Consider the following 15980-nt stretch of genomic DNA (forward strand, 5'->3'; position numbering starts at 1 on the left):
AGATGGCAATACTTCTCAAATTTATCTACAGAGTCAACACAATCCTTGTCAAAATACTAGTTGTCTTTCTTGAAGAAACTGACAAGCTGATTCTAAAATTCAGAAAGACTCAGAATAACCAAAACTATCCTGAAAACAAGAACAAAGTTGGAAGAATCACTTTCCAATTTTGAAACTTACAAACTTACTACAAAACTACAGTAATCAAGACAGTGTGGTACTGGCATGAGGATATGGAGATCAATGAAACAGACTTGAGAGTCCAGAAGTAAACCCATACATTTGTGGTCAATTGATTTCAACAAGGGAGGTGCCAAGACAACTCAATGGGGGAGAAAATGGTCATTTCAACAAAGAGTACTGGGACACCTGAATATATATCCATACACAAAAAAATAAATTTGGACCCATACCTCAAACCATATACAAATGTCAACTCAAAATGGATCAGAGGCTAAAATAATTGTTAAAACTCTTGGAAGAAAATATAGGCATAAATCTTACTGATCGTGAATGAAGCAGTGGTTTCTCGGATATAACACAAAGCATTAGTGACAAAACAAAAAGCAGATAAAATGGACTGAATCAAAATTAAAAACTTTTATGCTTCAAAGGACAACCATCAAGAACACAGTAACACAGCCCAGAGAATGGGAGAAAATATTTGCAGAGCATATATCTGATAAGGGACTTGTATTAAGAATATATAAAGAATTCCTACAAATCAACAATAAAGCTACAAATAATCAAATTTTTCAAATAGATAAAGGATTTTAACAGACATTCCCCCAAGGAAGATACACAAAAGGCATATAAAAAGACGCTTAACATCAATAGTCAGTAGGGAAAAGCAAATCAAAATGACAATAATATACCATTTCTTTGTTCTTTCTCTTTCCTTCTTTCCTTCCTTCCTTTTCTTGCTTTCTTCCTTTCTTTCTCTTTCTCTCCTTTCTTTCTATTTATTTATTTGAGACAGGGTCTCACTTTGTCACCCAGGCTGGAGTACAGTGACACGATCACCACTCACTGCAGCCTCCACCTCCCAGACTCAAGACTCATCCTCCTGCTTTGGGCCTCTCAAGTGGCTGAGACTACAGGTGGGTGCAACCACACCTGGATAATGTTTTTTGTTTGTTTGTTTGTTTGTTTGTTTTGTAGAGATGGGGTCTCCCTATGTTGCCCAGACTGGTCTCAAACTATTGGACTTCAGAGATTCTCCCACCTCAGGCTCTCAAAATGTTGGCATTACAGGTATGAGCCACTGCTCCCAGTCCACTTCTATAAATATACATATATATACACATATATATGTGTGTATATGTATATACATTTTGAGACAGAGTTTCGCTCTCATTGCCCAGGCTGAAGTGCAATGACACAATTTTGGCTTACTGCAACTTCTGCCTCCCAGGTTCAAGCAAGTCTCCTGCCTCAGTCTCTCAAGTAGCTGGGATTACAGGCATGCACCACCACACCCAGCTAACTTTTCTGTATTTTTAATAAAGATGAGGTTTCACAATGTAGACCAGGACGGTCTCGAACTCCTGACCTCAGATGATCCACCTGCCTCGGCCTCCCAAAATGCTGGAATTACAGGTATGAGCCACTGCGCCTGGCCCACTTCTACATTTTAAAAGACAGAAAATATGAAGTATTGGCAAGGATGTGGAAAAAGTGTAACCCTTAAACATTGATTATGGGATTGTAAAATGATGCAGCCTATTTGGAAAACCGCTTGGTAGCTATTCAAAAGGTCAAACAAAGTTACCATATGATCCAGCAATTCTACTCCTAGCTGTATTCCCAAAAGGAATGAAAACATATGTCCACACAAAACTTGTACACAAATGTTCACAGCAGCATTATTCACAAATGGCCAAAAAGTAGAAACAATCCAAATGTTTGACTGAATCATGAATAAGTAAAATGTGGTATCCATACAATAAAAATGACAACAGGAATAAAGCACTGATACATGCTACAACATGGATGAACCTTGAAAACATTATGCTTAGTGAAGGAAAACAGATATATTAAGGGCCACATCTCATATTAATCCACTATGAAATGTCCAGAACATGCAAATCCTTAAAGAAAGTAGATTAGTGATTGCCAGGTGCTGGAAGGAGAGGGGAATGGATAAGGACTGCTAATGAGCTTGGGAATTTTTTAGGGGCGATAAATATTCAGAAATTAGATAGAAGTGATAGCTGCAGAACTTTGTGACTATACTAAAAATCACTTAATTGTGCACTTAAAGTATAAATTTTATATTTTGTGAATCATCTCAGTTTTTAAAAAGTGAAAAAATACTGACATTACCGTCTGCATACATATTTTAAGTATAAGGATTTATGCAAAGAAAACCTTTGAGGTTAGACAGACATGGGTTCAAAATTCTGTCTCTGCTCTTCACAGGCTTCTCAGCAAATTCTTTATCTTCAATTTGTTTTCTCACCTTCAAAAAGGGCATATATTTACTATAAGTAATGTGAGGGAAATTTCCCCAAGCTTGAAAACTCGGGGGGGAAGGCTGAGTGTGGTGGCTTGTGCCTGTAAACCCAGTGCTTTGGGAAGCTGACGCAGGAGGATCGCTTGAGGCTAGGAGTTCGAGACCAGCCTGAGCAACACAGCCAGACCCCACCTCTACAAAAAAATAAACCAACTAGCCAGGTGTGATGGTACATGCCTGTAGTCCCAGTTACTCAGAAGGCTGAGGCATGAAGATCACCTGAGCCCAGAAGTTAAGGCTGCAGTGAGCTGTGATCATGCCACTGTATTCCAGTCTGAGTGACAGGGCAAGTCATCATCTCTTTAAAAAAAAAAAAAAAAAAAGTCTGGGGAGGAAAACTATGCAGGTCCTCACAGTTTAACTACAAAATCTACATACAATAGAACAGAGGTACTCAAAGTTAGAGAAAAAGGATACGGTGGGTGTATGTTTAGATTTATAAGAAACTGTCAGTTTTCCACAGTAGTTGTACCATGTTACACTCCCACCAGCAATGTAAGAAAGTTTCAGTTGCTCTACATTCCCACTAATATTTGGTGCTGCCAGTGTTTTTAATTTGAATTTCTGATGACCATTCACATGGACTAATTGGTCTTATAATGATCTGTTCAAGTCTTCTAGCCATTTTCATTAGGTTGTCTTTAAATTTTTGAGTTTTCAAAGTACTTCATATATTCTCAATACAAGTCCCTTTGTCCAACATGGGACTTGCAAATATTTTCTCCCAGACTGTAGCTTTTCTTTGCATTCTCTGTTTCTCTCACAGAGCACACATTTTTTAATTTTTATGAAGTCTAGTTCATTGATTTTTGTTTTATGGACCATGCTTTTGCTTAACCAAAGGTAATAAAGATTTCCTCTCATATTTTCTAAAACTTTTATAGTTTGTCTTACATTTAAAGCTACAATCTATTTTTGTATAAAATGCAATGTACGTTACAAGCTTTTTGTTTGTTTTTTGGATTTTTTTTTTTTTTTTTTTTTTTTTTTGCTGTCTTTATGTAAGATTCCTAACTTTTCAGCACCATGTATTGAAAAGACTATCTCTTCTCCTTTGAATTCCCCAGGCACTTTTGTCAAAACTCAATTGACCATATCCATATTACTTTTCCACAAATTGTACCCTATATTTTACACCATTAACCTATGTATCTATACTTTCACCAATACCACACTGCCTTCATGAGTATAGCTTTATAATAAGCCTTAAAATTGAATACTGTGGATCTTCTACCTTTGTTCTTTTTCCATATTGCTTTGGCTATTCTAATTACTTCATCTTTTCTATAAGGTTTAGAATCAGCTGTATATCCTATATATCTTGTTGGGATTATGATTAGAACTGCATTAAATCTGTAAAGAACTTTGAAGAGAAGTGACATCTTAACTATATTGAGTCTTCCAATCCATAAACATAGTATGCCCTCCCTCCATTTTTCAGGTATTCTTTGTTTTCTGTCTCATTTTATAGTTTTTAGTATATAACATAGACCTTGCATAGATTTTGTAAAATTTATACAGATATTTTTGAGCTTTTGTAGACAGTATTGCTGTAAAATTTCAGTTTCCAATTGCTCATTGCTAGTCAGTAGAAACATAACTGATTTATGTATGTTGACCTGGTTTGCGAACCTGATAAATTCACTGAGTTTTAGGAGTAGTATTTTTTGTGTGAGTTTTTTAAAAATAAATTATTTGGAATTTTCTATGTAGGCAATCACGTTGTCTAAGAATAGAGACAATTTACTTCTTCCTTTTCTTTCTATAAGCCTTTTCTTTTCACTTCTTGTCTGATTGCACTGGCTTGAACTTCTAGCAGGATGTTGTTTTATTATTATTATTATATTTTAATTTCTGAGATACATGTACAGAAAATGCAGGTTTGTTGCATAGGTATACATATGCCTTGGTGGTTTGCTGCACTCATCAACCTGTCATCTACATTAGGTATTTCTCCTAATGCTATCCCTCCCCTTACCTCCCACCTCCCAACAGGCCCTGGTGTATGATATTCTTCTCCCTGTGCCTATATGTTCTCATTTTTCAACTGCCACTTATGAGTGAGAACATGCAGTGTTTGGTTTTCTGTTCCTATGTTAGTTTGCTGAGAAGGATGGTTTCCAGCTTCATCCACGACCCTGCAGAGGACATGAACTCATCCTTTTTCATGGATGCATAGTATTCCATGGTTTATATGTGACACATTTTCTTTAATCAGTCTATCACCGATGGGCATTTGGGTTGGTTCTAAGTCTTTGCTATTGTGAACAGTGCTGTAATAAACATACGTGTGCATGTGTCTTTACAGTAGACTGATTTATAATCCTTTGGGTATATATCCAGTAATGGGATCGTTGGGTCAAATGGTATTTCTAGTCTTAGATCCTTGAGGAATCACCACACTGGCTTCCACAATGGTTGAACGAATTTACACTCCTATCAGTGTAAAAGTGTCCCTATATCTCCACATCCTCCTCCAGCATCCAGTGTTTCCTGACTTTTTAATGATCGCCATTCTAACCGGCGTGAGATGGTATCTCACCGTGGTTTTGATTTGCATTTCTCTAATGACCAGTGATGAACTTTTTTTCATATGTTTGCTCTGATGATAGTTTCTAAATGTATATGCACCCAATATACGAGCACCCAGATTCATAAAGCAAGTTCTAAGAAACTTACAAAGAGACAGGTAGTGTGTAGTGGCTCACACCTGTAATCCCAGCACTTTGGGAGGCCGAGGCGGGTAGGTCACCCGAGGTCGGGAATTCGAGACCAGCCTGAACAACATGGAGAAACCTCATCTCTACTAAAAATATAAAATTAGTTGGGTATGGTGGCACATGTCTATAATCCCAGCTACTCGGGAGGCTGAAGCAGGAGAATCGCTTGAACCTGGGAGACAAAGGTTGCAGTGAGCTGAGATCATGCCATTGCACCCCAGGCTAGGCAACAAGAGCAAAACACTGTGTCGGGGGAGAAAAAAAAAGAAAAGAAAGAAAGTTACAGAGAGACTTAGACTCCCAGACAATAATCGTGGGAGACTTTAATACCCCACTGTCAATATTAGATCAATGAGACGGAAAATTAACAAGGATATTCAGGACTTGAACTCAGCTCTGGACCAAGCTGACCTAACAGATATCGACAGAACTCTCCACCCTAAATCAACAGAATATACATTCTTCTCAGCACCACATAGCACTTATTCTAAAAATCGACTACATAATTGTAAGTAAAACACTCCTCGGCAAATGTAAAAGAATGGAAATCATAACAAACAGTCTCTCAGACCACAGTACAATCAAGTTAGAACTCAGGATTAAGAAACTCACTCAAACCTACACAACTACACGGAAACTGAACAACCTGCTCCTGAGTGACTACTGGGTAAATAATGAAATTAAGGCAAAAATAAATAAGTTCTTTGAAACCAATGAGAACAAATACACAACATACCAGACTCTCCGGGACACAGCTAAAACAGTGTTTGGAGAGAAATTAATAGCACTAAATGCCCACAGGTGAAACTGGGAAAGATCTAAAATCGACACCCTAACATCACAATTAAAAGAACCAGAGAAACAAGAGCAAACAAATTCAAAAGCTAGTAGAAGACAAGAAATAACTAAGATCAGACCAGAACTGAAGGAGAGAGAGAGAGACTAAAACCCTTTCAAAAAAAATCAATGAATCCAGGAGCTTTTTTTGAAAAGATAACAAAATAGATAGACTGCTAGCCAGACTAATATAGAAGAAAACAGAGAAGAATCAAATAGACACAATAAAAAATGATACAGAGGATATCACCACTGATCCCACAGAAACACAAACTACCGTCAAAGAATACTATAAACATCTCTACACAGATAAACTAGGAAATCTAGAAGAACTGGATAAATTCCTGGACACAGGCACCCTCCCAAGACTAAACCAGGAAGAAGTCGAAACCCTGAACAGACCAATAACAAGTTGTGAAATTGAGCAGTAATTAATAGCCTACCAAACAAACGAACAAAAAAAGCCCAGGACCAGATGGATTCACAGCCGAATTCTACCAAAGATACAAAGAAGAGCTGGTACCATTCCTTCTAAAACTCTTCCAAACAATAGAAAAAGAGGGAATCCTCCCTAACTCATTTTATGAGGCCAGCATCATCCTTATACCAAAACATGGCAGAGACAAAACAAAAAAAGAAAACTTCAGGCCAATATCCCTGATGAATATCGATGCAAAAATCCTCAATAGCAGGATGTTTACTTAGAAGGGACAAGAATAGACACTCTGGTCTTTTTCCTGATTTTACAAGGAAAACATTCAGTCTCTCACTATTAGGCACAAACTTAGCTGTAGGTTTTTTACAGATGCTTTTACAGTTGGGTTAAAGAAGTGGCCTTCTAGTCCTAGTTTGCTAAGCATTTTAAAAAATACGAATATGTATTAAATGCTGTCAAATACTTTTCCTGTATCTACTGAGATAGTATCTGGTTTTTCTTCGTTAGTGATTTATATAGTGAATTACACTGATTAATTTTCAAATGTTGAACCAGCCTTGTATTCCTGGAATGAACCCTACCTGGTCATGATATATTTATCCTACTGATGGATTTTACTTGCTTATTACCTTATTTTGTTGAGATTTTTACATCTATATTAATGAGGGACAGTTGTCTGTAGTTTCCTTTTCTTCAAATGTTTGTCTGGATTTTGTATTAGAGCAATGCCAGCCTCATAAACACAGCTGAGAAGTAGTCCCTCCCCTTCTATTTTCTATAAGCAATTGTGTGGAATTGGAATCATTTCTTCTTGTGAGTTTGACAGCTCATATCTTTCAAGGGAATAGTTCATTTCATCTCAGTTGTCAAATTAAGTTGTTTATAGTAATCCCTTATTCTCCTTTTAACATCTATAGGTCAGTAGTGATATCCTGATGATACTGGTAATTTTTGTCTTGTCTTTTTATTCTTGGTCAGCCTAGCTAGAAATTTATCAATTTGATCCTTTTCAAAGAGCCAGCTTTAGGTTTGATTTTTCTCTATTGTTTTGCTGTTTGCACTAATTTGTCTTCATTATTTCCTACTCTGTTTGCTTTTGAGTTTGCTCTTCCATTTCTATTTTCTTAAGTCAGACTCTTACATTATTGACCTGAGATTATTCTTCTTTTCAAATATATGCATTTAATGCTACAAATTTCCCTTGAAACACTGCTTTGGCTGAATTTCACAAATTTTGATATGTTGTATTTTCATTTTCTTCCAGGTCAAAATATTTTCTACTTTCCCTTCTGTTCTATGTTATTGATTTTTATTTTGATTCCATTATGGTCAGAGAACATACTCTATATGATTTCAATTCTTTTAAATTTGTTAAGGTTTGTTTTATAATATATAGCCTATTTTGGTAAATGTTTTAGAACTTGAAAAGGATGTGCATTCTGTCGTGACTAGCTCATGCTGTTTGCTATGCCATGAATAATAAAGTCCTCTGTCTCTAACCTAGGAATTTCATGTCTTTGCCGGCATCCAAAAAAACTGTAACATACTAGTTTGTAACAAGGGTACTATATTAGCTTTCTATGCTAATGTGACAAATTACCATAAATTTAGCATCTTAAAGCAATACAAGCTTATTACCTCCCAGTTCTGCAGGGCAGAAATCTGGTTACAGTGTGACTCAGCTGAGTCCTGTGCATACAGTCTTACAAGGCCAAAAGTCAAGGTGTTAACACAATTAAATTACTTTCTAGAGTCTCTGGGGATGAGTCAGCTTCCAACTTCATTCAGAACATTAGCTGAATTCAATTCCTTGTGGTAAAGGGACTGAGGCTTTCACTCCCCTGCTGGCTGTCAAGAAGGAACTGCTCACCTCCTCAAGGCCAACTGCATGCCTCATCATGTTACCACCTCCATCTTCCAATCAGCAATGGCACATTGAGTTCTTCTCAAGCTTTGAATCTTTCTGACTTCTGCTGCATGTCTTCTCATTCCAGCTAAAGAAAATTATTTGCTTTTAAGGGTTCACATAATTAGACTGGGACCATCTAGATAATTCAAGATACTCTCAATATCTTAAGGTCCATCCCTACCTTAACTATATCTGCAAAGTCATGTGTGCTATGTTTAACATAAAAAATTCACAGGTTCCAGGATTTAGAGTATGGATATCTTTGGGGCCAGTCTGGCTACCATGCAGACTCAGAAATTGAGTCCACTGGAGAATTATTTATATTTTTATATTTTCAGTTCTAAGTATTCCATTTTTCTACAACTTCTATTTCTTTGCTGAGAACTTCCAACATTCTATTTGTTTTAAGAATAGTTACTTCATGGCATGCAGTTATAACAAATGCTTTACATTCTGTCATAAATTCAACACCTAGGTCATCCTGGGGCTGACAACTGTTGCCTTTTCTTGTATAAACTGTTGAGATTTTAGTAATTTTTATATGCTAATTTTGAGTTATATCCTGAGCATTTTGAATATTATGTTATAAATTCTGGATCCTCTTAAAATCTTCCAGAGAATGCTGATATTTTTGTTTATTTCAGCAGGCAAGGAATCCAATTAGGTTCAAGGCACATATCCCAGCCCTCCTTCTGGGGTTCCAGTGTTAGTTCAGTTTTAAAGTCTTTGCAGTGCTACCACATGTACACAAACTGCAGGGGCAAATCTGAAACCTGGATGATTGTCGGTCAGTTCTCAAAGCCTCTGATATGCAGGCCGTTCCTGCATGTGCAACACAGAAGTGAGTCAACTATAGCCTTATGAAGATGCCCTTCTTGAGCTCCATACCCCTACAATTTCCCCCATAATCTCCAGCTCCCAGGGGTCCCTTTTCATTATACTGGAGCTAAGAGTCTAGGATGTTAACCTCTGCATACTATCATGTACTTCCCACAACTGGGCCTGCCTCTGGACAAAAAGCATTTTTCCTATTTTTAAATTGGTTATTTGTCATAATATTGTTACATTGTAAGAGTTCTTAATATATTCTTGGTACAATTCTTTTCTCAAGTGTATTTTTTTTTGCATATGTGTGTCTGCTTGTGGCCTGCCTTTTTAATTTTCTTAATGGTATATTTAAAAGAGCAAAATATTTTAATTTATTTAAGAAGTGTTTTATTTTGGACTAATTTGAGACTTATAAAATGTTACAGAATAGTACAGTTTTCTTATATCCTTCATTACACTTCATTATAATACAAACATTTTACATAACCATATTATAGTAATCGGGAAGAAGAAGGAAATTAACATGAGTATAATATCATTAGCTAAACTAAAAACCTTATTCAAAATTCACCATTTTTTCCACTAATGTCTCTTTTCTGTTCCAAGATCCTATCCAGGGTCCCATGCTGCATTTTAACTGCTATTCCTCCTTAGCGACTTCCAGTCTCTATAATACTTTCTTAGACTTTCCTTTCCTTTCATAACCTGGAAACTTTTGAAGAGTACTAACCAGTTATTTTAGAGAATATCTCCAAATTTGGATTTGTCATGGTTTCTCATGATTAAAGTGGGATTATGCATTTTGGGCAAAAATACCACAAAAATTACATTCGTTCTTCTTTGCATATCATATCAGAAGGTTTAGGGTGTCAACATGTATTATTACTGATGATGTTTACCTCGATCTCTTGGTTAAATAGTACATGCCACCGTAAAGACACTACAAAGTTTTTCTTTGTAGTCACTAAGTATGCTAGGGGAGACAGTGTGAGACTATGCAAATGCTATTTCTCTCCTCAAACTTTCATCCACTAATTTTAGCATCTATTGGCAGATTCTGTCAGTAACGTTTACTACTACAATATTTCCGTAATGTGATTGTCCTTTTTTTTTTTTTTTTTTTGAGACAGAGTTTCACTCTGTCACCCAGGCTGGAGTGCAATGGCGTGATCTCAGCTCACTGCAACCTCCACTGACTGGGTTCAAGTGATTCTCCTGCCTCGGCCTCCCAAGTAGCTGACATTACATGTGCCCACCTCCAGGTCTGGCTAATTTTTTGCATTTTTAGTAGAGACGGGGTTTCACCATGTTGGTCAGGCTAGTCTCGAACTCCTGATCTCAGGTGACCCACCCGCCTGGGCTTCCCAAAGTGCTGGGATTACAGCTGTGAGACATCACGCCTGGTCCATAATGTGATTCTTTTTTTTCCCTCTTTTCTCCAACATTTATTAATTAGAATTCTACTACAAGGAAGTTTTCTTTTCTCTCCTATTTATTTATTTAAACCATCTATTTATATCAGCTTGAACTTATGAATATTTTACTTCAAAAGTTAGCAAACTTTTTCTGGAAAGGGCTAGACAGTAAACATTTTATGCTCTGTGGGCCAGTTTCTGTTACAAGTACTCAACTGAGCTATTATAACACTAAATCAGCCATAGATAATACGTAAACCATGCATTCCCATTGGGAGCAATATCATCTCTGAAGGGGCAAAAATTAGTTCTTAAATGCATAGAGGTCTGATTGCATAAAGCACAGAAATACATTCAATACAGGAACTGATATACAGCATATCTGTGCTATTAAAATTTTGTAGTGGGTGAGGGCATTGATATAGCTGAATCTGTGTCCCCAACCAAATCTCATGTTGAAATGTAATCCCCAACGCTGGAGGTGGAGCCTGATAGGAGGTGACTGGATCATGGGGTAGTTTCTCATGAATGGTTTACACCATCCTCTCAGTGCTGTTCTCATGATACTGAGTTCTCATGAGATCTCCCCACCCCGCTTCCTTCTACTCTAGCCATGTGAAGTGCCTTGCCTCCCCTTTGCCTTCTGCCATTACTGGAAGCTTTCTGAGACCTCCCCAGAAGCAGAAACTGCTATGCTTCCTATACAGTCTACAGAACTGTGAGCCAGTTAAACCTCTTTTCTTTATAAATGTCCCAGTCTCAGGTATTTCTTTATAGCAGTATGAGAATGGACTAATACAGGTGTTTAGGGAAAGACAATATCTAAAAGGGCTCCTTAGGGGGCAGTAATAAAAAAGCAGTTGCAAAATACTGAGGTAACAAATAGTCATATCTGCATTCCAATAAAACCTTATTTACAAAAAATAGGTAGCAGGCCAGATTAGCCTATAGTCTGTTGTTTGATGAGCTCTGTTTTATTCTATGAGTTAAAATTCAATACTACCATTATTTATTTTGTAACTCAAATTGTTCCATCTTTGGCCTTCAGAAGATCTTGAGGTCAGCTTCCATATTCTTTTAATAAGCCATAATCTCTTTTTGAGCACTTACTTTCTTGTACCACAAAATATTCCAATATTTTTTCTGCCCTAGCTCTATAATCAACTACTTCTCTAGGAAGCCCTAGTTCCTTTTATTGAACACTGGTGTTTATAGAACAAGATCTGGATGCTAGAAGTGATCATTGTTATTGGAAGATTAGTGCTTTTGGGCTGTCTCAGCAGACAGAACTAGTAAATATATTTATGTATACTAACCCATGCATACATTCTATAGTCTGTATACATAGACAAATTCTGTAAGTATTTAAAAATCATGAATTTGTATCAACACTTCAGATTCTAATCCAAAACCACAGGGTTCATTTAAGACTTCTCTCTTTATTTATAACTTCTTACTCCAAGAGTGAGAAAGTAGGCTCTCATAATCTAAGGTCTATTTACTTTAGTAGACACAAAGACAGTTCAGAATTGGTAGCCCTGTGGAGAACAATTTTACTAACTAGATTATAGCATTATGTGCAGCTTCTTTTTTTTTTTGTCTTTATCCTTACAGTTAAGATACTGTGAAGACGCTGTTTTTCAGTCATTTAGGTTCATTGTTTGCGACAAAGCTCAGCAGCAGAGAAGAGGAAAGAGCGTTCGTGTAACAGCGGCTGAAATTTGATTCTTTTTCTCTTTTTACTTACAGTCATTTTGCAGTTTTGCTATTCTCTGTTTAAGTAATGCTGGGGCTATGGTTTGCACAGAAAGTCTGAGGAAGAGATTTTGGGAGGTTACTACCTACCTACCTGCCATTGTCTTCAGTTATCCAGAGGTCTGATGTTATTTTAATGAAGTTCAATTTCTAATTTTACTTTTTATAATTCATGCTTTTTGTGTTCTATTTCCTATGCTTTTTCTAGAAATTTTATAGTTTTACCTCTCACATTTTAAATTTTATATATGGTGAGGTATATGCTGGGGTTCATTTTTTCCTCATAAGAGATATTCAGTTGTTTTTCACATCATTTGTTGACAAAAGATCGTTCAGTACAGAGAAAAAATGCTGATGTAGGTTAAGGTGAGAACGTTTCTGAAACAGGGAAAAGAGAGCGGGATCTAGTACACAAGCAGTAGGATTAATATTGGATAGGAGCTGAATGTATTACTTTTGGACAGTTGGAATCTGAAGATTCTCTTCTGATTGGTCCAGTTTTCTTAATGAGAATGAAAGCATGAGTGTTGTTCAGGTATCCTTCAGGTCAACTTAATATCTTATAGTTAAGTTTTATCCACATAATGCCTAGTATATTGCTGAACGTATAGTGAAACTCAACATTTATGGATTAATTTGGGAGACAAATGACAGATGTAATCATCTGAAGGTATATTCCCATTCTAAAACATTTAACAAGATTATTACCCATCCATATTGTGACACTATCATCTGAAATATATGGAAAGAACAGATTTGTAAAAGTTCTTCTTCCTATTAATATTGCTGAGTAATGGAAATTAATTAGGTATAAGCACTGTCATCAAATCCCACAACTACATATTAAGTTGCTTTAAGTATTTAATCTCTAAATTTATCATAACTATAAGGAAATAACATGTTAAACAAACAAAGTGAGCTATTATCTTCTTCATAAATCTCCCTCCTTACATGCAAATATATCAATGTTCCTTTACATTTATCTCACACATCTCAAATGAGCACTGTACACTAGTAGACAACTTTATTAAACACTTAGCTGATAAATATGCATCCCTCTCTCAACCTCCAAACTTCCACATGAGCACAGTTGCCCACTATCAACTTCTGCCTTGCAGCAGATAAGCCTGTCTTGTACTTAATGATTAATATAGATAGAATTAAAAGAGATACTTCATTCCCATGAAATTCACTAATCTAACTGTACTGGCAGACTCTGACTTCCTTTTATGTCTATACTCCTTGAACTCTCTGCTTGTGTTCTAGGTCCCATTCTCCTTAGTTTCAAGTACTTTACTCCTAGAACTATGCTTTCTGGAATTATTGCTTCCTCACTACTGAGTCATTCCTATTACCATTCAAATATACCCATTAAAAAACAATTCCCTTGACCAATTACCCATCATTCCATTTCTGTGCTCCTCATGCAAAGCAAAACTTCTCAAAAGGGGTGTCTCATCTTTTTCACTCCCTTTATCGTGTCAACATACTGCAAGTCGGCTTTCATCTCTTCTCCTTCACTGAAATTTTTCCAGGTCATGTATGACATTGCCAAATCTAATGATAAACTGTATGTCCTTATTCCCCTCCACTTTTCAGTAGTATTTGACATAACTGACCACTCATGTTTTTGAAAGATTTTCCTCTCCAGGCTTCCCCGACTTCACAGTTTATCAGCCCTTCCTTTTCTGTCTCCACTGGTAGGCATTATCTCCTGCACCCCACCTCTGAATGTTAAAGTGTATGAGGGATTTGTCTTGGCTATCTTCCCTTCCTTTCCCAGGTGATTTCATCCAATCCCACAACTTTAAACGCATACAGACGGTGATAACTCCCAACCCTGTATCTCTAGGTCAGCACAATGGATACATTCCTATACATCCTAAAGAGAATCTGATTTCCTCCTTGCCTTAATAAATGGTATCACTATCCATTCAATTGCTCGGACCGAGAAGCTAAATTTCATCCTCACTACTTATCTTTTCCTCACTCATCTCATGCATTCTATTAGCCTGTCCTACTGGCTCTATCATCACCGTCATTTCTGCTACAATCTTAATCTGAACCAGCATTCATCTTACATCACAACTACTTCAGTAGCCGCCTGGCTACCTACCATTATTCCTCTATTGCTTCCCTTTAGAACTTTCTCAACATAGCCATAGAGATCTTTTTAAAATTACATAAATCTGATCTCATCATTTACCTCAGTAAAACCCAATAGCTTCCCACTGAATTAGAATGAACCTGAACTATCTAAGATGGCACTTTCAAACCTTTGTAAGATATGCCCTCGGCCAGACGTAGTGGCTCACGCCTGTAACAGCACTTTGGGAGGCCGAGGCCGGCAGATCACAAGGTCAGGAGTTCAAGACCAGAATAGCCAATGTGGTGAAACCTGTCTCTACTAAAGACAAAAAAAATTAGCCGGGTGTGGTGGTGCATGCCTGTAATCCCAGCTACTGGGGAGGCTGAGGCAAGAGAATCACTTGAACCTGGGAGGCGGAGGTGGCAGTGAGCCGAGATCGTGCCACTGCACTCCAGCCTGGGTGACAGGGAGAGACTCCATCTCAAAAAAAAAAAAAAAAAGATATGCACACACTGACTTCTCAAACCTTTGCTCCTACTATTTTTCCTCTTGTTTACTATACTGCAGCCACACTGGCCTTTCTGTCCCTTAAAATGGCCAAGTTCATTATGCTATCAAAGTCTCTGTCTGGACCTCCTAAATCTTTGCCGCAGTCATATTATTCATGCTTTGGGGCAAATGTAACTTGCTCAGAGAAGCTTTCCCTAACTACCCCTAGTCATCCCAACATACTCTGTCCATTACTCTAAGTATTTCATGTTTCCCCTCATGCTTACTCCTTCAGAGGTATCTGCATTCCAGTGTTACAAGGCAGGCACTATGTTTCACTTGATCTTTTAACAATCCAATCTGCCTTTAAATTCAGCCAAACCCACTGCAGCTACTCCACGAGTCTGCTGAAATCATCACCTGAGGCACTGGGTCCCAGTATACCTCACTTGATATCATCCAGAATGCACATAATTATGACCTTCCAGGTCCCCTGCGAGTGAGCATTTTTCTGGACTGATGATGCAGGATATCTTTCGGTGTTTTCAGCTCATGATGATACTGAGCAGATCCACCAATAGAAAACGAAAACTTTGCTTGGTAATAAATCTCCAAACAAGGAATATCCAGCGTGGGAGGGTCTTAGGCAAGAAGCACAAAGTATTTAAGGGGGTCCCAGTACTTACCCACATTGTTATATAATGCATAATAGTAAATGAATGGATTTGGCTAGGTCCTGAGGTTTTTTTCAGGTTGACTCCTAGCCCAGCAGCTGAACGTGGATTACTATTAAATCCAGAGCACTGGTTTTCAACCCTGCCTGCATATTACAATCATTTGGGAGGCTTAAAAATTAAAAACGGAAGCAAACAACAAACAATACCTGGACCCCAATCTAAACGAATTAAATCACAATTTCTTTGGGTAAGGCTTGGCCATTGGTGGTTTTATTTTGTTTGTTTTCTTTTAACTTTCTATTAAGCAGCC

General features: G+C 37.3%; 1 protein-coding gene across 17 annotated transcripts in view; it reads right to left on the reverse strand.

The window, feature by feature from the left end:
- EML5 (EMAP like 5) overlaps positions 1–15980 on the reverse strand; it is a 188452-nt gene that overhangs the window by 152444 nt on the left and 20028 nt on the right. Inside the window, exon 1 of one of the 17 annotated variants that reach the window (XR_012091030.1) lies at positions 8379–8709. The exons of the other annotated variants lie outside the window; for them this stretch is intronic. The gene's annotated coding sequence lies outside the window, so the exon portion shown is untranslated. Of the gene's footprint in view, positions 1–8378; positions 8710–15980 lie in introns of those variants that run through there. 17 annotated transcript variants of the gene reach the window in all.

The sequence above is a fragment of the Chlorocebus sabaeus genome, chromosome 24, assembly GCF_047675955.1.
Source record: "Chlorocebus sabaeus isolate Y175 chromosome 24, mChlSab1.0.hap1, whole genome shotgun sequence".
Lineage (NCBI taxonomy): Eukaryota > Metazoa > Chordata > Mammalia > Primates > Cercopithecidae > Chlorocebus > Chlorocebus sabaeus.